Below are 22,037 nucleotides of genomic sequence, written 5' to 3' on the forward strand. Positions count from 1 at the left end.
GGCAGGGTCCCAGTGGGAGAGAGAGGCTGTGTTACACCCCTGATCCTCAAGCACTGGTATGTGCAAGCCTGCAGTGGCATCTGGGTGAGTTTGCCGTTCACTGAGGCTGCTGTTTGAGAGAGGAAAACGTGCATTAGCACCAGTAACACCCTGGGAGTAGTGAATCCTAAGAGAGGTGAAGGGGTAGGGCCACGTGTGTATTTGCTTTAGGCTTTTATAAAATGCTTATGGTAAAAACCAGCTGGATTGTTGGCTAGAGAGCGGCAGGGACTGAAATGGGCTGGAGATGCCAGCCATTCTCACAACCCACACAGAAACAGGCAAACGGAAAGCAACAGACAATTAACAAAGGATGTAGGTTAAAATGACCCAGAACTGGCTGACCTGCTTTGGAAGGCACATGCCTGGTGCTCCACTGCACTCATCCTACTCTTTAATACACTGGGGCCTGTGGAGTCATTAAAATGGACACCCATTTTCTTACCCTGTATCCAGTAATACAAAAGAAGCTTGGCAGAATTCAGGTAACTCCTTGTATCCCTAAAACTTTGGCCCAACAATTCCTCTGTCTGCAATGGAAAGGGGAGCTCATAGCCCTTTTGATGTGGCCAAGATGGAATTCTTTGTATATTGAATTCAAACCTGCAGTGAAGCATTTCGGGACGGAGAAGAGGATGCTCTGCTTGGGAATGCAGGAACTTGAAGCTCGCCAGAAATAAGCTGCCATTTATTTGCATTGGAGGTTCTGAGTCAAAACGGAGCCTTTCCAAGCTCCATGTTTAAACAACAGACAGGCTCTTTGGTCCAGACAGCACAGTGGTTTCTTTTCCCTCCTCCTATTGATAACATATTCCGCATCAAGACTGGGGAATTTAACCAACACTGTCCCATCATCCTAGATGATGCTGTTCTCTGTTGAGCAGGCAATGGGGAAAGTCAGAAAGAACTTGAAGTCTCAGACCAGACTCAGAGACTGAACAAGGATTAAACCCAAGGCTAGCTATAGAAATGGCCCAAGCCTCATCCATTAACTACCATTAGAGCAAATTATGCTCTATGGATGCAATCATTATCTTTGCAGAGGTCCAGAAATGGCTGAAAACACATCTAACTCCTAACACGCAGCCCTTACATCTCCTTCAGTTGCAGAGGGGATGGGTGAAGGGCAGAAGAAGTGTAAATAGAAGTTTCAGAGGATTAAATAGGTTCTGCAGGCTTGGAGCCCTGGGAGCTTTCTGCTGGGGTGTCTGGTTTTCATATTCAGGCCAGCTTGGGTTGCATGCCTATAGCTCATTAGCTGTCTTGTGGATCAAGTTAAAAAGCACATTGCTTTCAGAGCAAACTATAAAGTCAGTGATACTGCATGAAAGGAAATAGCTCAAACCGGACCTCTGTCCACGACGTCCTATCTGTAAAGAGAACGGTGCCTTTTGCAGAGCTGAAGCTGAGCAGGGAGGAAGGTCCCTTTAATCCTCAGGCCAGGCGAGTGGGCAAATCATCCGAGAGCACTGTCTGAAGGATCTGAAGCCTCAGCCCTTTCCTGGCCGCAGTCACTGTCCGTTTGAAGCGGTGAGCTCTGCGGGACTGATGAACGCCACGATGTTCCCCTTGGGCTGACCATGCTTGTGAAGGGCTCACACACTGTCCCGAGCACAAACCACAGACACACACACGAGGAATGCTGGCCAGAAAAGCTGGCTTTCACTTAGAACCCTTCTCTGCACTTCAAAGGGAGCTCAGGCCATGAGGTGAGCAGTCAAGGGTCATTGGTTATCCTGGATGACCTCATGCCCACTACTGCATCCTGCTGCACACTCTTGCCCTGAGCAATAAGGAAGAGTTCACCTATAATCAGACTGGATGGGAAAGCAGAAGTACAAGATTCTGTGCCCAAAGGATACCTGTAAGCTTCCACATTCTTCTCCCGTAGCAGGACCCACTGGTTTGCCTTAGGTACATCCATAACATCCATACTTAGGCAGCCCTAAGCACAGAAGAACTCTTCATTTTAAATGGTACTGGATTACAGGAGGTTGGTGGCAGGACATGCGTCAAAGGACAGGACTCAGAGGCAAAGCGTGGCCATTGTTTGAACATTCAAGGTGGATGCTCCAGTCGGACATTGGATAATCTCCCCCATTTCAGCAGGAACCTTTCAGTTGCAGTTAATCCATGGTGACTGCAAAGATCAGCAGCTGACAAGCAACACGCTACGGACATTCCTTCATTGCTACAGATCAAGAAGGCTCAAGGCAAGAGGGTGCCCGGTGGGTTATGCAGGTGAGGAGTCTGAGTTTTCAACTCACATGCACAGGGTAGGTTCAGGTTCCTCGTGTATCCCAGGCAAAAGCGGGCTGTGGGATTTCTACATCCCAGGTGATCTCGTCCCTGAGCTATTATTTCATCTGGAATCCCTCTCAGTTTTTTCCATGAAATATTTCAAAATGCCTCAGTTTCATCCTGTTGTGAAAGAGAAAAAGGTTGAAATCTCCATTCTGCAGAACAGGAAAGCTATTTCCTCCCCAGCTCTATTTCCTGATGTGCCCTGTCTATGCAGATAAGAATCTGGAAGGAGGATCTCAGCACAACAGCTCCAGGTCTGGTTATATTCAGCCAAGTGGCAGGGTTCAGGGGCATTCATACTTCTTCTTCTTCCGTAATTCCAGCTCTCCTAGGGTTAGTTTACAAATCAGGCAGCAATTTCATCACATCCTCCCCGTCAGAGCAAGCGTTGCCCAAGCAGAGCGGCATCTTTCCATCTCTATTGTTACTAAATGAGAGCCTGCGATGGTGGAACTTTGCTGACGCTCTTTGTCAGGGAGGCATGGACCAGAACGGCCTTGAGGGGTCCTCTCTCAAGCGGAGTTGGCTTTGCAGGGCTGGTGGGAGTGAAAGCTTCCCTTGAGAAGGCAGCCCTTGATCTTGTGGGTACAGAAGCACGCAAGTAGCTCTTCCCCTAGAGCCAGCCAGGCAGCGGTTGGGCTGAGACCACTGGCCATGAGACCGAGCACCATGCACAATTGTTTCCTTGTGGTTTTCTGTCTGCTTGCATCCATCTGCCACCCATTGTTGCAGTTAATCTCCCTGGCGTGGAGGCCGCTGCCTTGATTTATGCTCATGACGTACATAGCGCACTGAATTCACGCTCTGCACTGGAAGCCTGGTCCCAAGGATGATCCCGAACACTTACGGGCCTTACATGACTGAGCCCAAGGTACCCCCAAAAAAGATGCTCCTGGAAAGGCAGGGAGGTATTTGCCACCTATGAGATCCCAAGCCTCCGCTGTTACCATCAGTGTATGTTAGGAATCGCCCCGTTGCTCCGTGTTAACGTCACACAAGTGGCGTGTGCACTTTTGGTCTGGGAGTATTTTTAGCCCCTCGGGCTTTTTTTAGGTCTCAATTAAATGTCACTAAGTAATTAGCTAAGAGATAGAGTCAGCTGTTGGGGCCAGCAAATGAAAAAGCATATGCTGAAGCCTGCACGAATGGAAAGCTTTTTCCTTGGCAGATGCTTTTGAGGGGCCTTTTGTTAACGCTCCACTTTTCATTACAGGAGAAGAGCTTTGAAAACATGAATTCATTTTATGATGGATCTTCGCCACCCCTCATTCCACCCTCCTAAGGAAGAAGCACCCAAGTGCATGCAAAAGCAATCACAATAGCGCTCCACTGGAACTGTGATTAACCTTAAGGAAAGGTTTAAAAAGCTCCCGAGCTGAACAACTCCAAACTCATATTTACAACTTCCCCTCCTCAAAGCCAAAGGAAGTGGGGAATTCTTTAAAAGCCCTCTGACGGAGCAGGGTATTTCAGCTCGCCCTAGGACACACTGCAGGAGGTGATGCTGACCGCGCACTCTTTCAGCCGTGTTTTAATAGCACAGTTGCGTGTAGAAGTGCCTTGCAAAAGGACAACGACTGAAGGTGAACCCACTAAAGACGGCGACGTGCATCACACGCTAAGAACATGTCCCTTGAAGATGTTATTAATGACACACACACATTGTACAGGTCTCGCCAGTAGGCTGAGGTGATTAATTGCCTTCCAGCACTAACAGTAGTTGGTCAGTTGTTAGCGTGCCTTTAAATCTATAAGCCCTGTGTAGGTATAACCTCAATATTCAGCTTTACCAAGATGATGATGAATATGCACTGTAAGCATCCAGACTACAGAGGTACCACATGGATTATTGCTTTTTGGTAACTCAGAATAGCATAGCTGTGATACCACCTCTAATGACTGTGGCTGGGGAAGACACAAAGGAGATGCAGCACAGGGGATGCAATCAGGTACCATCAGAGTACCACCATCAAGCACCACCCTAAAGCAACAAGTGCCACTGGTCAGTCAGAGCAGACGAAGGACACACCATCAGCCAACCCAGGACCAATTACAGAAGGAAGAAGCCACCGATCCCCAGAGAAGGTCAGGCAGTTCTGGAGAGGAGATTAGGATAGGGATTTAAGATACTGCAGTCTGTGGCGCACTCAGGATTAAGAAATCAGTTCACAAATTTACACATGGCCCCATTACAGTGGGAAAAATCTAAATACTCGCATCCTTTTGCAAGTGGGAGTAAAAATACTCCACCACCTACAGTGAAGAAAGCAAAGACTGCTAAAATAAACAAGGCAGAGAACATCTCCCAGACTGTCTGCTCCAGCTACACGTCTCTATCCGAAATATCCGCTGTTATTAGCCAACGCCATTACAAGCAAGATTGATGTTTTATAGCCACAGTAATAAATGATGACCAAATTTTACTGTCTTTAAGGTCTGTGGTAACTTTTAGTGAGTAGAGGCTACAACTGGGAGTGAGAACAGTGATTTTTCTCAGGTACATGGTGACTCACCCATCTGTACCAGTAGCTGCAGCAACACTGCATTCTCATAGCTTGGGAAGAACACACCTGACGTATCTTCAGTTGCTGCATCCATTAATGATGGAGAAGACATGGACTGGCACTCAGGTAGTAAACCAGCCACGGGAGCAGTGATGGTCAAACGGTGGTGCTTCCTTCACATGGCTCCAATTAAAGAACTGCTCGAGCTGAAGGCTGGTTACAGATGTGCTTCCAGTACAGCTCGGGTGCTCAGCTGGTTTATGAGCAAGGAGCAAAAGGGGGGAGAAGGAGCACTGCCCTTGTGCCAAGCTGGCCATTCAGTAGCAGCAATGCAGGGAGTCGACACATCCATATGTGAAGTAGGAATACTCATGGACAGGCAGAAGAAAGACCCACACCACTGCTCCAAGGCAAGCTGTTGCTGCTCATAAATCACAGCCTCGAGCTACTGCTTGGAGCAAGCCAGACCATGAAAAGCTCTTTTAATTTAAGATACTAAGCCAAAACACTCCAGCATCAACGATGCTCTATCCCACTCAAGCCTGAAGAGTCAACATCTGTTCAGAGGCTGATTTGTCCCCTGAGTATACTGCTAGTTTTAGGGAAATCAATGCTGTGGCTGTCTGGAGAGCAGAACATACACAGTGTGTCATGGGAATATTGCTTAATTCAAGCTAATGCATAGGGCTGGTGGTTTTGAGTGTTAACACGGTGTTAAATGGTGGAGTCATGCTGCCCAAAATACATCTCAGTAGAGCACCAAGATCCTACATAGATCCACTTCACTCTATGCCATTACAACAGAAGGAGTGTGTTAAAGTTACAGCTATCAAGACGACCACAACGTGGTCAATGGATAAACTGAGGAGGAAAAGGCAATTCTGACTTCATTGTGATCTCACTCAACCCTTTCAAATGACAGGGAAAGCAAGGCACGGATTTGATCTCGGCCACAGCGATCAAAACTGATCTCACACTTTGGACCTTGAGCCCTTTGAAGGCACAACAGAAACAGACTACTTCCCACAGACTTCAGCCTTCCGGGGCAATAGGGCTTTGAAGGAGAATCCGATTCCATCATTAGAGCTGGTTCTAATGACAGCGTGGGACCACGCATTGTAACACCTTCCTTGAAACCTCTGCTTTTTGGAAGAGGGAGGACGAACACCTCCTTACATGGCCTCCTGTGCAAACACATCAGCCAGGCTTTTAACCCCCCAAATGTGGCATAACTGTAAGACTGCGTTAGGTAACTGCTGTTCACAGCCAGAGACAGACACCTTGTGAGCACAAAGCGGTTTGGTAAGTGCTGATTTGAAGGGTGCTGGGATTCAGCTGCTTTCCCCAGAATACTTCCAACGGGCATGGTGCAAGCTTCCAAACCCCCTCCGTTTCAGGAGAGGAAATCTATGTATCCTCATCTCGCATGAAGGAAGGTGGATGCACACAGATACTAACAGCAGTTACCACCTGGCCATCAACACGAACTTCAGTTTATGTTAAGGAACATTAATCTATTTCCTCAGATGCCTGCATGCAGCGATTTCCTGGCACCTTACATACACATTTACAGTAAATCTGTGCCTGCTCTAGCCCTAATCTAAACCTGATGGGCAGCGTTATTTTGAGTTTAACCTTGGTATTTTGCTAACAGGAATCCAAATGAAAGGGGGAAAAGAGGGAGAGGCCAAAAGAACAGCCTGGTGGCAAATCAAAGCACAGAGCTCACTATCACCCCTGCAATGAGACATACACACAGGTAATGGATCTTTAGTTGCCTGGGTTCTAATGCCAGAGCAGTGACGTTTTTGACCCTCCCACCTGGCAGATAGGGATCACCAAGGTAGGTATTTAAAGCTAACTGCATTTGCTTTATCTAGATGTTAAATCTGCTTCTAGAGTACTATTATTCCATTTATTTCCTTCCACCCAGACACTTCATTTGCTGCTTTGCTTCCAGTTCCAGCACAGCAGTGTCCGAGTTCATCGTGCTTCCACGGGAGAAGCCGCCAGCAGCAAATCCATACCCTAGGAATAACAACACTAATTCCAGTATCAGGCCAGGATATATATGCAGTCATAACCTCATGGGATCATTACTCTTTTTCCCCTTGTCTTGCTCCGCATGGGACTAATGGATTTCCCCCCCTATTGCTTTCTGTCTTCTGGGCTCATTCACCCCCGTGTAACAGGATTCAAATGCAGTTCCCCATTATTCACTTGGTGCTGGTTTATAGAGCCAGGCACATCCTTGCACATTCTCTCCTAGCCTCCCTTTTTAAACACCTGCAAACAACCACAAGAATGCTCTGCTGTGCAATAGGGCTTTAAACAGACATGGGTACGTTAGCTAGGTGATAGTGACCCCGCTATGAGTCAAAGCTACAGCACAAATCACACCAGTCACACCCAAACCCAAGGGAAATGCAAAGTTTGAACCTCCACCTGCCTAACTGCAGCTGGTCCTTCTCCGTGCACAGTGTGGCACTAGAGACCTGCCCGGGTCCCTTCTCACCTGAGCCACGCAGTGATGCTCAGCTGAGGATGCCCTGGACCACTTGATAACCTGTGAATGGTAAAATAACCCGGTTTGGTCTCGCATGAGCATCCTCTGCTCACCAGCATCCCACCCCCAAACTTCACCAAAAACCCCAAAACAAACATTTTTTCCCTTCATTTAAAATGTCTCTCTTTTTTTATTCCAAGGGAAATCTAATAAAAACCATGTTTTGTTGACTGATCTGAGTAAACAATGGAGATTCTTGTGTGAAAGTCAATTTTGTCTGGCTTCTAGGAATTCCACAGGGATAAAATTAGAAAGACCTATATGCAGCCTAGGACTCGTACATAGTGAAGCCGGTAACAGCCTTCATAGAACTGGAACCACAGCAATCCCCTAGGGCTTTTCTTCCTCCAGGACCCACAGGTTGCATCACAGATCTCATTTCTGAAGCTGGAAACACTTAGATGGTTGTAAGAGCAATACCTGAGTGGCAGCCCCAGTGCTGATGGAGCCTGCGTGGCCACGGCTGTGTGCATAATTCACTCCGTTGCAAGAACAGCTTTGGCTGCACAAACACAATGAACAGCTTACCCAGCCACTGCTCCTGATTGTGACTGACATTAACACTGTGCAGTCAGAAACCGGGCAAACTACTTTACTCTGCTTTTTCAGGGCATCAGCTCCACTGAAAGAGTGGAGGACTGCTGCAATGAAGGACAGTTATAACACTATGAAGCTAGAGTCATACTCTGAGCATTTCCCAGCCTTTTCCCCCTTTTACTTTGGATTCTGCCTGTTTCCTTTGTTCTTTTTCCCCCTTTCCTACTGTCTGTACAGGATATCCCTTTCCATCTTCCTCTCTGTCACTTCCTTAACAAACCTCCATCACCTGCATTTTCCAGACTGTTGGTTTACATGAGACCCCCATGGCCTGGTTTTCAGCTGGTGTAAATCTGGTTTTGCTGGTTTCGCTGCAGTGAGGATGACTTACACGAGCTGATGACCTGTCTGTATATATTTAAGTGTATATTTATCCAGCCAACCTGGCCAGGGTGCTTTCAACCTTCCTTATTCATTTGAACCCAGCTGGCTCCTTCAGGTTGGGAATAGTGCTTGTCTCCCTTCTGTGCTGTGCCTCTTGCAGATGAGCCAGTTGGAAAGTGCATCATCCTCTGGGCAGAGAGATTACACTCCAAGGTTATATACTGCAGGATGGGTGAGTTGCTGAAGGCTTCAGAGTGCAGGATCGGACCAGTTAACAACATAAAGTATCACAGAGGCTTGGTTGTTAAAGCACAGCAAGAATATCTGTCTGTGAGAGCAGTGCTGGACAGAGACACAGGAATAAGCTTTTGCATCTGTTTCAGCTCCACAGATAGGGGCAGGGATGAGGTAGCCACATGCAGAAGTTTCTAACGAATGCTTTGAAGCTCCAGGCTCCAGCTCTGAATTCTCTTCTCCTTCCTTAATTCTCCACCTGGGAAATCACTGCAGCTCACTGCAAATCTCGGCAAAGGATTTGTCCCGGATCTAGATCTGATGGTTTTGGCCCTTCTTTGACAAGTAGGAAGAGGGCCCCCGTCCCAGACACGGGACCGCCGCATCCACGAGCCATCAACTCTCTCTTCCCCTGTTAATGTACATCCTCCATCCGCACGCAGGAAGTTTACTGAACACATTCGACCAAAGGAATAACCACAGGAGGTCCCACAACCACCTCCACTCCACTTGTGCCCACTCCCACCTTCAGCAGGACATCTTCCCAGCCCATGGAGTCAGGATTGCCTCTTAACCTCTAAACTGTGTGAATCTAATTAGCCAAGGGATTGCTCCCTCGAATCCTGAAGTCCAGACCACCTCTTTCCAGTCCTTTCCTATTTGATGGAAGTGAATACCACATTACCCTCTGGAGCTCCACAAGTACTCTTCCTTCATGCATTCTGATTGACAGCTCCCTGTGTAACCTGTGTTTGATCTACATCCACATTTTGTTTCCCTATGCCATTTTGCTCCCCCGGGCCATTTCTTCATGCTGAATCCTAATCCCTCCCCATCCTCTGGGAAGAATGCATTTTTTGCAATACCTATGTTGTAACCTTCTAGAGCACATGCTTCCAATTTGAGCATTATTTTCCACAGCTCCTAGCACTTAACCACAAAAGTTCTTCAATTATTTCCCTTTTTTTCCCTCCATTTAATCCATCCTCTTATTTTATGCTCTGGATCATCTCTGTATCTTACATTATGGCCTCCAGTATAAAAGCTTTTTGTTTAACTACGCACTTAAAACCCATAGAGAAGTATAAAAACTATAGTGGGGGATTTAGATTCCTCTCCTCATTTACTTCCCATTTTTCACTCCTTCCCAATCCCAACTTCTAAAGCAGAAGAGAAACTTCTTAAGAGCTCTACCAGTTTCAAACCAGCATCTGAAGGGGAAAAAACATCCCAGTGACTTTGGTTAATCTTCCCTGTGCTCCAAGGTGTTGGGAATGGGAACGCTTTGTCCTTGTCAGTCCCCTCTATTAGCAGGTGTAGCTTAGGAGTGGGCAGCATATGATGGGATGCATTACCCTGACCCTAGCAAATGACAGCGCATCTTGAGACACAAGAGAGAGAACCCGTGAACAGCTGACCTTCCCAAGAGCATCCTACCCCTCTCCACACATGAAAGCATCCCCAGGTCTGAAGCGTGTTTGCAGCAGCTCTGCCAGCCCCATGAATGCTGCCACTGAGATTCAGCCAGTTGCTTTCCTGTTGCAACTGAAACCCAAATCTCTTCTTCAGCTGCGACCGGTTTAGGGCCAATTCTTGAGCTAGTGAAGACTACGGGCAGTCTGCCATCGACCAAAAGTTGGCTTCAACATTCTCTACCATCCATACAGCTTCCACTGGGGATATTAAATGAGGAATTAGCAGTTTATGTGAAAGGTGAGCCAGGTGCTCTCCCTGTGGGGCATTAAAGGGGATGGGGCAGCTTAGAAGCAAGCACAGGGTTTTACTTCAGCTGTCCCAAAGCTATCTCTACCTGTAGCAGACAATGGAGCAATTCCTACCCCCTTCGTGCAAGGGTTTATGATGAGGGCCAAAGCAGGGAAGCAGCTTTGGCTGGGGAATGCTTCACGTGGTGCTGTGTGGTGCCCGGGAAGCACAGAGCAGCCGTATGAGAGCGCACAAGACCCCAGTTCACTGCACTAAAGTACCTAAAGGAAGCTGGGGCTGCCCCATCCCTGGCAGCGTTCAAGGCCAGGCTGGACACAGGGGCTTGGAGCTGGATGAGCTTTAAGCTCCCTTCCAACACAAACCAGTCTGTGACTGTATGATCCTATGATCCGTGCCTGGACCACTCCTACAGCTCATCCACTGGGACAGTACCCAGTCCCAAAGCAAAGAGGGGACTGAGCCCATGCACTGCTCCAGCCCATGGAAGATTGCAGTTTCAGAGCTGCAATAGAGCAGTTATTTCAGGCTGGGCCACACCTTGGCTAAACAGCCTGTGTGTCTACAGCGTGCCTCCCAACCCAACATGTCTTGTGGGACCGTGGCTCTACGGAGTTAGAACACAATGAATCTTGGTCATATTTATGCCTGCGGGGGACAGGACGTTCTCGTTTCCATACCCAGCAGTGCAAGTGTTGGCTTTTTCTTGGGGAGGGGTAACAAAAATAAGGCAAAGCAACCCCAGAACAATAAATCAAATGAACTGGAGCATACTTCAGCCAGCTTCAAACAACAAACATGACCCCGTTCGGATGAACACGATTCCCTCTCCAAGTTTGCAAGTATTTCCCTGCTATGTAAATCATAACAAGATGGAGACTCCTGGACCTGCAGACGTGCAATGAAACCCGCATCCAGCTACTCCATCACTGAAGATAAGAGCTCGGCACTGGCCCTTGCTGAGGGAGCTGTACATAACCAACCTGCTATAAGGGGCATGGGCCAGAAGGCACCATTTGCCTGCTACAAAAGAGCTGCTTGGACAAATCAATGAGCAGCCTGGCCAAAAGGTTCCCAGATCCCTCCTCCTCTTACACAAGCTCTTTCTTTTCAAGCTTGTCCCTTTATCTGTTGTCATAGTAAAGACCCAAAGTTACCAGCTGAGTCAGACAGCTTATTAATAACAAGTGAAGGACAGCACAGCACAGATTTCATTAGGCAGACTCCACTGAGCAAACAGAGGAAAATGCCAGCGTCCCCGAGGGCTTATTCAGACCATGCTGGAGAATGCAGCATCCCCCTCCACCGCCACAGGCAAGCTCGGCTCAAACCAGAGCAACGTTTGCCTGCAGTGAGCACCGGAATGGACCCTGGTGTAGATGTCCCCAGGCTAGAAAGTACCTGGTGACCAACCCTAACCAGTCCTTTTGTGGCATCAAACACAGCACAGAAGAGCTTTGTATAGGGAGATGCTACCTGAGAGCAAAATAAATGCTTACACTGACTTAGGATAACAAAGATGTCCAACCAAACCATGCAGAAGTCCTCCTCATGGCAGAGGGGAGGGTGTCAAGTCAGCCACAAGAGATTTACTAAACAGTTACTCCAGGTTAAGGTTGCAAACAGTATAAAGTGTACCCAGTGGGACCTGAGCATGTTGGAACGTCAGTCCCTCCTTGAGATGCTCCAAAGGACCTGCATTATATCCCAAACCCCACTGTCTTAACCCCAGTGGGACCGTTACAAAGACCAGTGGAAGAGTGCTGGCGTCAGACTGGCATATGAACAGTGGAGAAGCAGCTCCAAGGCAAAGCCACCACTGACATGACCCTGACAAGAGCTCCTGGCTGATGATGCTCCGTGGGGTTGCGATGGCTGCGGACAGGACGGGGCCTTGCAGACTGAAGGTACATCATCTACAGCAGGTCAGCACGGGGAAAGAGAGCCAGCATCGGCCACCACTGAAGTGGTACCACGTAGTTCATGGCCTTTCCTATGAAGCCACCTACTGCCACCAGAGAGAACTGTGGTTTAGGCAGCTGCAGCTACAGGGTCCTGCTTGGAAGCTTCAGCTTCCAGCTTGGGGCTGCTGTTTGGGTCTCTGCTATCTTGTCAAAGATAGCAACAAAGAGCTAAGCCAACACTTCTGTGCCCTGCAGCTCTCACAATCAACCGCTGTGAACAGTGAAGTGACTTCATCCCGTCTTGGCCCTGTTGCCACCAGAATCCATCCTGCCACTGGCACAGAACTTGGGGGTGGAGGAGAATCGTGCCCTGTCCAACCTGGCCTTGAACACTGCCAAGGATGGGGCAGCCCCAGCTCCCCATGGCACCCTGTGCAGTGTCTCCAGGACTGATCTGGCACTGTTCTGTCAGGGATTTGATCTTTGGATACAGTGCATTAGATGGATTAGAGCAACGACGCAAGCCATCCATATTTTGAAAGTCCAATGACCTTTAACAATGAGAAATAAGAGGAAAAACGTGAACCCTGACAAATTCATAACTACAGCACAGGGGAAAGGAATGTATTCTTTTAACATATGAAAAAACATTGCTCATGACATGTCTATTTTCCCTTCAGTCCTGGAGCTGTTATGAATTACATACAGCAGATTTAGCCATTGTTTGTTCTGGTGCCTTTTTGTGTGTGGGTATATTCGGCTGCTCTGAATTCTTCCCTTATCGCTGATCATGTAACTGTAGGAACCACCATTTGTTTTGTCTCTCCAGGATCCCATGGTAGCGTTGTGTTCCTGTCCTACCGCTACCCCATCAGCGAGAGCTCAGCGATAGGGTTCTGCTGTAACCAGCATCATCCACCCAATAGCCACAGACACATTTCTCATTCAACTGAAGGGGAAATGGCACGTTGCATCAGCTCCTACCAGCGTGGCACAGGCAGCAGAGACATTATAAACCCTCATCGCCCTCCAGATCGTCCAGAGTCCAGTGCTCAACTCCAACCACCTCTGTTAGGGTGACAACAAACAGCAACAGCTCGGTGCTTGTATGCCTGTTGTGGGTTGGCTTCTCCGCTGGTGTTATCCTTTCGGGATGCAGATGAAAGGAAGCAGGCTGCAGCCCTCAGTGAGCTGCAGAAGGTCACTCCATCCCAAAGCAAAAGCAAATGTGTGTGCTACCTCATCTCCAAGAGCAATCACAAAACAATGTCAGATGTCAGCAAACAGCTCAAACACTCCCGGAATCCAGCAAATACCCCCCCAAAACCCAATAACAATTTATTCCTTTTAATATGGAAAAGTTACCCCCAGCGTCTCTAACGCAGCTGAAGATTAAGAAATCCCATCCTTCAGAGAAATTGGCCAGCAGAGCCATAAAAACACTGTCTATTTTTAGGAAGCCCAAAGCTTTTCCCTCTATTTTCCTCATTCAGCAGCAGGTCACATACCGAGGAAAACCAAAACCATGCCACAGGATGCTCATGGATCTCAGGCCAAGGGCACTGCCTCCAGCACAGCCACCCTTAAGGAGGGTTTTCTTTGCTCCTCAGCATCCCAGCTGCCTCCCCAGCGCCCAGGCTCTGGGATAAGGGGTGCAGGGAACAGGCCCACCCCGGCTGCACACAGGCACAGGGGCTCAGCCCTTCCCACCACAGTGAGAGCACAGCAGATGTGCAGTGGAGGTTTCTTTCCATCCTGATACTGCTGCTTAGGGCAGAGAGAAGCCTTCTCCTGGGCGCGCTCCACCACGAGGAGTGGGTACCACAGCTTTGGGCTGTACCCCAGCACGATGCTTTTACCCCTGAACACCTTCAGCACCCTCCCGGAGAAGCCTGAGCTCCCTTTTAGGTGGTTTATGAAGCTGCACTGGTGCATTTGGGGGTGGCCGTTGCCCTTTCTGCCTTTTCCCATCTGATGAGCACAAAGACAAAGGTGCGGTTTGTCCTTCTCGAGAGCAATGTATTTGGCTCCCTCCTGTGGGCACCGGCGTTGCTCATCTCCCAGAGCATCCGATCGCAGCAAGGCGATCTCAGCAGCTCATGCTCTGCTCAATCCCCTCGCACAGCCCTGGGCTGACTTGGCCAACAGCAATTTTCCTAAGCTTGAGCATTCCCAGCAATGCCACAGGGATGCGCAAAATGGATCAGGGCGCTTCCAAACCAAGAGAACTGTGCAGGGGTGAACCCAAGCACGTAGATCCCTCTGGTCTCAATAGCAGTGTATGCCATGTTGCCTGCGTGGAAGCAGTTCACTGGTGTCCAGTGTTACCATGTCATTTTCTATCCCCTCTCCGTGGGAGTTCAACCTGGTACCTTCCAGGATTATTTCCTGTTCAGGATCCAACCACCAAGTGGAATCAGCTGGGGAAGTTCTACCTCCCTTTGGTTGCTGCCCTTACTAAATCCTCAAACCCCAGGAATATCTGCAAGTTCTTCAGCTCTCAGCCTGGATATTCCCAGGGTGGGTCCAAACCAACCCCGGCTCCTCTCCCCACACCTAGAAACTGCTGTTTCCTGTTCTGCCTCCAACAACATCCCACAAAGCAGAAGCTCCAGGCCACTGCGAGGCTGAACCCTCATTCAGACCATCAAAAACACCACCTTAATACAGTCTCTGTATTGCTTAATCCTCAAAAACGCTCATTTTCCCCAGGATTAGCTGCTTGAGCTGGTTTAGCTGCCAGCCAGCACAGAACTGATGAGTGTGCAGGTGAGCAGCACTCTCCATAGCTCTCCCTCAGGCTTCTCTGGAGAGTTTCCTCCAACCCTCATCCCTTTTCTTCTATGTCAGTAAGTTTTTATAGGAGAACAAGTGTGCCCAGCTCCGGATTCATGGATGCATCTCCGAGATGTGGGGAAAGACCAAGTGCAGGTGAACAGCACGGCTGAGGGGTCCTGGTACCCCACAAGTGGGACAGGCTGGGGATGGGGACCTTGGTCCAGGACACTGATATTGCTGCTGCCCTCTCCCATTCCTTCACTGCAAAACAAGCCTGAGTGCATCTGGTTCAGCCTCTGGGGTTATCAATGCCATCACCCACACCTGCATCACCCCAGTTCTAACACAACAGCCTTGTCTGATCCCTGTCACTTTATGAGGGTGGAAGGGTGACCTGCTTCTGCCTCACACCTTCACAGATGGGAAGGAAGCAGGTCCTCTGAACCTCTGATCTTGCCTAACAGTAAAGCCTTGTGTCTCCATGGCTGACCTACCACATTGAAGTGCCCATGTGCTGCTCCACACAGCTCTACATCCCTCTTTGAACTCGGGCAGCTCAGGGAATAAGATGTGGAGTGAACCCGAATCTCCCAGACAAGGTGGGATCTGCCTGCTCCTTATGACACCCAGTCAGTTCCTCCTATTGCATCCCCTCGAACTGAAATGGAAACGAGATGAGACAGTCCTGATCCGTACAGAAGTGCAAGTGAAGCAGAAAACCAGATCATCTCCAGTTACATCACCTCAGTCGGCAAAGCGCTGCCGATTCATCAGCCCCTTGAGCTGTGAGTGATGGACCTGTCCGTCCAAAGGCACCTCCTGCACAGCTACAACACAGCCAGTGACCTTCTGGCTCTTCCCAGACTACCTGAAGGCCAAGGCTTCCCGTGCAGTTCCCTTGTGTCCAAGTGGAGTCCGGCTCCAGCCTGGGCTCGGGGGTTAACAAACACTCCAGACAACGGAGCCTGGCACGACTTGGCCGGACACATGACGGGTGAGTAATGCACGAGTTCACACAGGTAGTGATCTGCAGCCTGGATGTGAGCTGGAACATCGCTCCAGGGGCAGCGTGGAGCTTTCAAGTAAAGAGCCATGACTCACTGGCTTGGTATTTGTTTGCCTCTGCTCCCCATTCCCCACGCACGCTCTCACCACCCAGTCCTGCTCTCTGCTAATGCAGCTGAGCTTTCTCTTACTCCAAAGCAGGAGCTTTAAGATTAACCAGCAAGTGGGCCACAAGTGCCTCTTTGTGCGGGTAGAACCTGGTAATGCCACAGCAAACACTCCAGGCAATACCCTTGGGTCACTGGCACTGATTTCAACAGACTTGTGCTGCCCGATGCCAGCCAAGGATGTGCCCCTTCTCCCATGGGGATGGGGTGGGGAGGAGCAGCAGAGCAGAACATGACTGGTCAGGGCACGACCTCCCCTCGATTGACTTAAAACCAGCACTTGAAATATAAGCAGGAAAGAAAACACCTCCTGAGCACCCACTGCTGACAAGAAGCTGGTTCATTCCAAAGCTGGAGCTCACGAAGATGCCCCACGGCACAAGCAGTTCACCTACCCCAAACCTCCCTGGGATGCTTTCCCTTGGCCTCTTTCCTTGCTGTGTCTTGACAACACAGCCGTGTCTCAGATAACTGCTGATGTCTGAAATGAGGGCCACAGTGCTACACCCTTAGTTCCAAGCACCCATGTCTAACCCCACAGCAATCCCCAGGGATATAGCTCCCATCATCTCGGTCCTCCTCGAAACAAGGCTTCATGTAACAATGGTAGACCTGTGCTTGTCCTCACGTGTGAGGTAGATCACCGTAAGAGCCAGAGCCAGAATGACACCTCCTTTTACAGAACTATCAAGAGTCATTTAAGACTAACTGAATAAGCTTACAGAAACGCTGACCTATGAACAACGGTGTCCTGCAGGTTCTTTTGAAGAGACCCTGCTCTCGTTGAAGCCCATGTCTAGGGAAGAGTAAACGTGAAATGAAAAGAGATTTGTTCCAGATGTAGCTTGCGGTTCTCGCTGGAAACTGAAGCTATTTTGGAGCATCATTCTTAATTCATGGCATTTATTATTTATTGCCTTCACCTTCCGTGTGTAGAAGCATCTTCTTCAAATGCACCTCACCCCAGTGGGCTCTGGATGGCAGCAGCACACAACACAGAAGCATTGGACCCAGTGCTGAGGAGGACCAAGGAGGACCAAGACAGGACCCCAGCATGAGCCCAACTGAAGGCAACAGCTTCACCTTGCCTCTGCAGTCCCTGATGGGCTTGAAACTTCCTGAACCACCCCCTAGCATCGGGCTGGTCCAGCCTGGAGAAGAGAAGGCTCCTTAAGGGGAGACCTCAGAGCAGCTCCAGTGCCTGAAGGGGCTGCAGGAAACCTGGAGAGGGGCTTGGGACAAGGGATGTAGGGACAGGACACTCTAACAGCACAAGCTCCAAGTTCCATCTTCCAACCACATCGCCTGTCCTCAACCTACCAAACAGAACTAACGTGCTTGCACTACAATCACACAGCTACTTGCTCTGCTTTACTGCCCTCTGGTCCTCAAGGCAGTTGAGCCAACTGTGACTAATCTATAATTTGACTTTTAAATGTGCTTTCCACACACGGTTTTCAAGCACAGTTCAACAGCTGGTTCTGGGACGGCTCCTATGAGCCATCAGCAGATTTCCATCTAGCTCTGGTCACCACCGCCAGCCAATAAAGCCTGAGTAAGGAATGGAACAACAGGAACGGCTCCAATAAGGATAAACTCTGTTACCCTGGGATAAAGTTTATATCAAATCTCTCTGATACGCCCAGGCTGCTTGAAGGCGAAACTCACGCTCCACAAAGCTATTTCAGTTCTGCTTTTATGCAGTGGTCAAAGGTTTGCCCTTAGCAAATGACTCCAGCTCTCCTTGCCTGAACTATCTGAATGAGAACTGACCTTTTAGGAGCGCTTTAAATCTTCCTCAGTAACGTGAAACCCAGAAGCACTCCGAGAAGTTGAGAAGAAACTTATCTAACATCAGTTGGACTTGCTGGGTTCCCAAAGGCAGCTGGTTCCAAGCTGTCGCACTGAGTAGGGCCCAGGCTATTTGTGTTGTGGGGCTTTTTAGCAGCACTGATTCACTTGTCCCTAAAGCTGAGGGCACAGAGTGACTCACACTGGAACACACGGAAATGATGCTGCAGACCCGAGTAGGTGCTCTCATCTCTTGCTTTTAATGCTCCTAAGTCTGACAAAAAGCTCCGAGAGGCTCTCTTGCATCTTCCCTCTCCTCCCACATCCTTCCTCTCTTCCGACTAGTCTATTTTTAGGAGTTCCAGAGCATTTCCTGGTGCTCCCTTTTCACCCTTGCAGCCTTGCAATAGGTACCACGCCGTAGGTGACAGTGAGGTGGGAATGTAGATGTGGTTCTGTGAAAGCACCACAAGAAGCCATAAGCAACCATTTAACAACTGGCACCCAAGGATAGAGCTGAGTGCAGTTACGCTGGCCAACACCAAGGACAGTATTCGCTGCATCAAGGGCACAGCACAGATGAAGACCTGTGCTTCAGGAGGATGGGCAAAGAGAATTGTATAAATCACACCTCGTTTCTCCTACCTCTTTCCTAGCAGGAAAACAGGCGGCTGCTGTAAGATAGCCAAAATGAGCAAATAAATGCCTATGATGGAGGGAAGGTGAAGTAAACAAGCTTCTCCTTGCCATAATGACTGCTGGCTTCAAAAGGGTATTAAAAGACCGATTAAAACCCCAGTTCCCTGTCACCATTCCAGAGGAACACAGCAGATGTAATGGGGATGCAGTAGATGGCATCTCTTTTTCTCCGTGTCAGTGCAAGTAATCCTGCCCAGACTACCTGGATATTGGTGGGTTTGCCTCTACAGGTAAGAGAATGGGAATAGCCAGATTCCACTTGGAAAAGTTTAGGAAAAGGAAAGGCTTTCCCTTCCATAAGCCTTCCTGCTGAATCCTTCACACCTGAATTCCTACACACTGCTTTGGGCTTTGATGACGCAAATCTGCAGTCACTGGCTTGTTCAGTCAGTGATGTGAAACCTGGCAAGGCACAGCCGAGAGGCTGTTCAGCAATAAATCCTTATCTTAAGTACTTCTTTACAACGTTTAATGCTTTGGAGAGCAGGGACTGCCTTTGTTCACACTCCTTAATCACTTCTGCATCTTACCCTCCGCTTCCCCTGCTTTACTCTGTCATGGGATATACTGAACAAAACCCTGTCTATAAAGGGAAATCGCAGCCTGGAGCACCTTTGGAAAGGCTCCCAATGTTTGAGAGGGTAAACTTCAGTTTTGCACAGCTGGTCTTCTCTGACCTGCTCGAGTATCACTGACATTCCCAAATAACAGCAGTTTCTGAGGGTAACGTTTCTAATAGTGCGCTATGATGAGAAGCCTAAAATCCTACTTTCACTATGGAGAAAGAGAAGGATGAGGTGGCCTCTAAATCACTCCTAACTGTCCCTCCTCTCTTCTCCCCAGTCATTACAGCTTAGCTTGCACTTCCTTGGCATTCAGGCATTGTATTCCCATGGACTCTTTGAAAAGCCTGAGCCTAAAAGCCTTACTGAGGTGGTTGAGCAGTTAAGAGACCTCAATGCTACCTGGTCGCATGAGTGAGAAGTTCAGAAAATTATCATAGGACAAGGGATAAAACATACATTCCTAAAGGTAAGAAAAGCCCTATTTAGTCTTTTTTGTCCCAGAAATCAGAACTTCCTCTATCAAGATACTGAACACCTCCTCTGTGTATACATGCAGCCCAGAAACCACCCATGCCCTTGGGCTGCATCACCAGCAGCGTGAGCAGGGGGTTGGAACTAGAAGAGCTTGAAGGTCCCTTCCAACCCATGATTCTTTGCACAGAAACCTCCTTGTCTCTGGGTACCTACATGTGGCTTTCCCCGCTGGCTCCTCAGCTCACTTACACTGCATCTCCTACAACCCAGGCGAGCAGTGCCTGTTTGCAATGCAGAGCTAAGGAAGAGGTGACTCCAGTCCATGGCCACTTACAGAGTGGTGCAGAAAGGCTCAGCCTGCCCAAGAAGTGGAGCACTGCAGGGATGGGTGAGGGACCACGTGCTCATGTATGCCTGCGCTGTGTTGGAGCAAGAAGCTGGAAGGAAACGCTCAGGAAATGCATCCCAGCCCAAAATGGATTCCAAAGGGCAAAGGTGCCTTGTTTGCAGAGGAGCTGCTGCCGCCATACAGGCAGGTGGGTCTCTGGGCAGTATTTAGGAAGACAAGTCAGCAAGACCAGGCTACCAAGCTCTAACAAAAAGCTCTTTTATGGCTTCACCCTGTACCCTTATTCCCCCTGTTATCAAAGTCTGGGACTATCCGAAGCTTTGGAAGTATAAAGTGACCAGGTTCGCTTTAAACAGGGGACAGCACTGGGGATTCAAGTTTAAGAGTTTAATAGAAAGAATGACAGATTCATTGTGTTGACCTCTATGGCAAGACTTCAATTCATACCAGAACCTTTTGAAGACTATGTGAATCTAATGAGATGCTAATGAATGCAAATAGCAATGATGTAGCAGAGATTTCCTGGCCTAAATCTTTGGCAAATGCTGATATTATAGAAATTTGCTTTCATGGCATTGATCAATAAGGCAGATTTCAACAATAATACCTTCTAAGGATGAGGCTTGCTCTCATTCAAATAGGGAGATGCATGGAAGCTGTGCACATACTGTAAACTATGTTCAGTGCCCGGAATAACTTCCCATCAAATTCCATTTAGACAGGGCCATTTACTGAACAAATTGCAGGATAAACAGACCTGTTTGGATAAGCTGTCATCTTGGCAGATGTCTTTGGGACCTGGCTCTCGCCTTCTTCCTCCCATCAGAAGCTGGCTGCTGGTCCAAGGGGTTTGTGTCAATGAGAATTGACAGCAAAACCTACCCTGCATGGAAAGAGAGGTCCCCAGAAGAGCTTCAGGCCTGGGGAGCTCCATGTCCACTGCCCACTGCCACCTTCAGACAGCTCCTGAGGGATGTGTAACTGTGCCTGCCGACACACGGCGTGCCCGTGGGCCCTGCGGGTCAGAGAGGTTGCGCTGCAGCATCCCCTGGGATGCCAGTTCCAGCTCCACAGATGGAAAACGGGTGATAACCCACTAGTTTGCCATGGGATATACTGAACAAAACGTAATGGGGACGGAGTGAAAACCAAGCCATGATCTGCAGGTATTTCTGCCCTAACCAACGTAAAAAGTACAAGGAGCAGAGAACCTCACTGCAGGGATGTTCCTGCTTCATTTAGGGGGTAAACTGCCATATGTTTCTTATCCAAAAGTCACCACAAGCACCAGGTTTTCTCACACACGTCACAGAAAAGCTTCTGTTTCACAGCTTGCAGCTATCAATGGGTGTATTTAACACAGGCAGCGTTTTGCTTTGTTCATTACTACCCATTCTTCTCAGAAGAGCACTATCCTTTCCTCAGGACAAAGGTGGGCTGCCAGAGTACAAGATTATATAGAATTAGACAGTGGCACCAACAAAAAGCATATTATGTGAGCTTAGAAGTAGGTGCCTAGCCTTAGGCTCTTCCCCTCTGCTCTTGCATGGTCAAAGAACAAAGGCATAGAACAACTCTTAATTCAACCTGGAAACACTGCCATGGAGCAGCAATGAGCTGTGAGCTCCGGTCTGAACCAGACAGACATCGGGTGCTGCAGGAGCTGTCAACCACACCGCACTGCTCTTAGCAAAAAGCAGGAAACCTCCATAAGGTACAAACCAGAGACCTACAGAGAGCCACATGGGAACTGCGTACCTGGCTTCCACATAAAGAAGTAGGAGGTTGGGGACTTTAAAAAGTATGGATATAAACTACCTGGGGAAGACCCTGTCCTTCCCACGAGCCCCTCCAGCTCCTCTGGATCCAGTGGTAACTGGACTGCAATGGGGCTAAGAGCTCTTGAAACAGCCCCGACACAAGAGGCATGCTGTTAGAGCAAGTCCCGAGGAGGCCGTGAGGATGATCACAGGGATGGAGCAGCTTTCCTATGGAGCCAGGCTGAGAGAGCTGG

At 48.8% G+C, this 22,037-nt stretch overlaps 1 long non-coding RNA gene across 1 annotated transcript in view; it reads right to left on the reverse strand.

Moving 5' to 3' along the window:
* Nucleotides 1-22,037, reverse strand: part of LOC133279150 (uncharacterized) — a 30,072-nt gene that overhangs the window by 5,567 nt on the left and 2,468 nt on the right. Inside the window, exon 2 of the long non-coding RNA XR_009746792.1 lies at nt 20,781-20,906. This is a non-coding gene — a long non-coding RNA (uncharacterized LOC133279150). The remainder of the gene's footprint in view (nt 1-20,780; nt 20,907-22,037) is intronic.

This window comes from Pezoporus flaviventris, unplaced genomic scaffold, assembly GCF_033815535.1.
Source record: "Pezoporus flaviventris isolate CSIRO_AGI_PZ_B2104156 unplaced genomic scaffold, CSIRO_AGI_Pfla_v1 ptg000071l, whole genome shotgun sequence".
In the NCBI taxonomy this organism is placed as follows: Eukaryota; Metazoa; Chordata; class Aves; order Psittaciformes; family Psittacidae; genus Pezoporus; species Pezoporus flaviventris.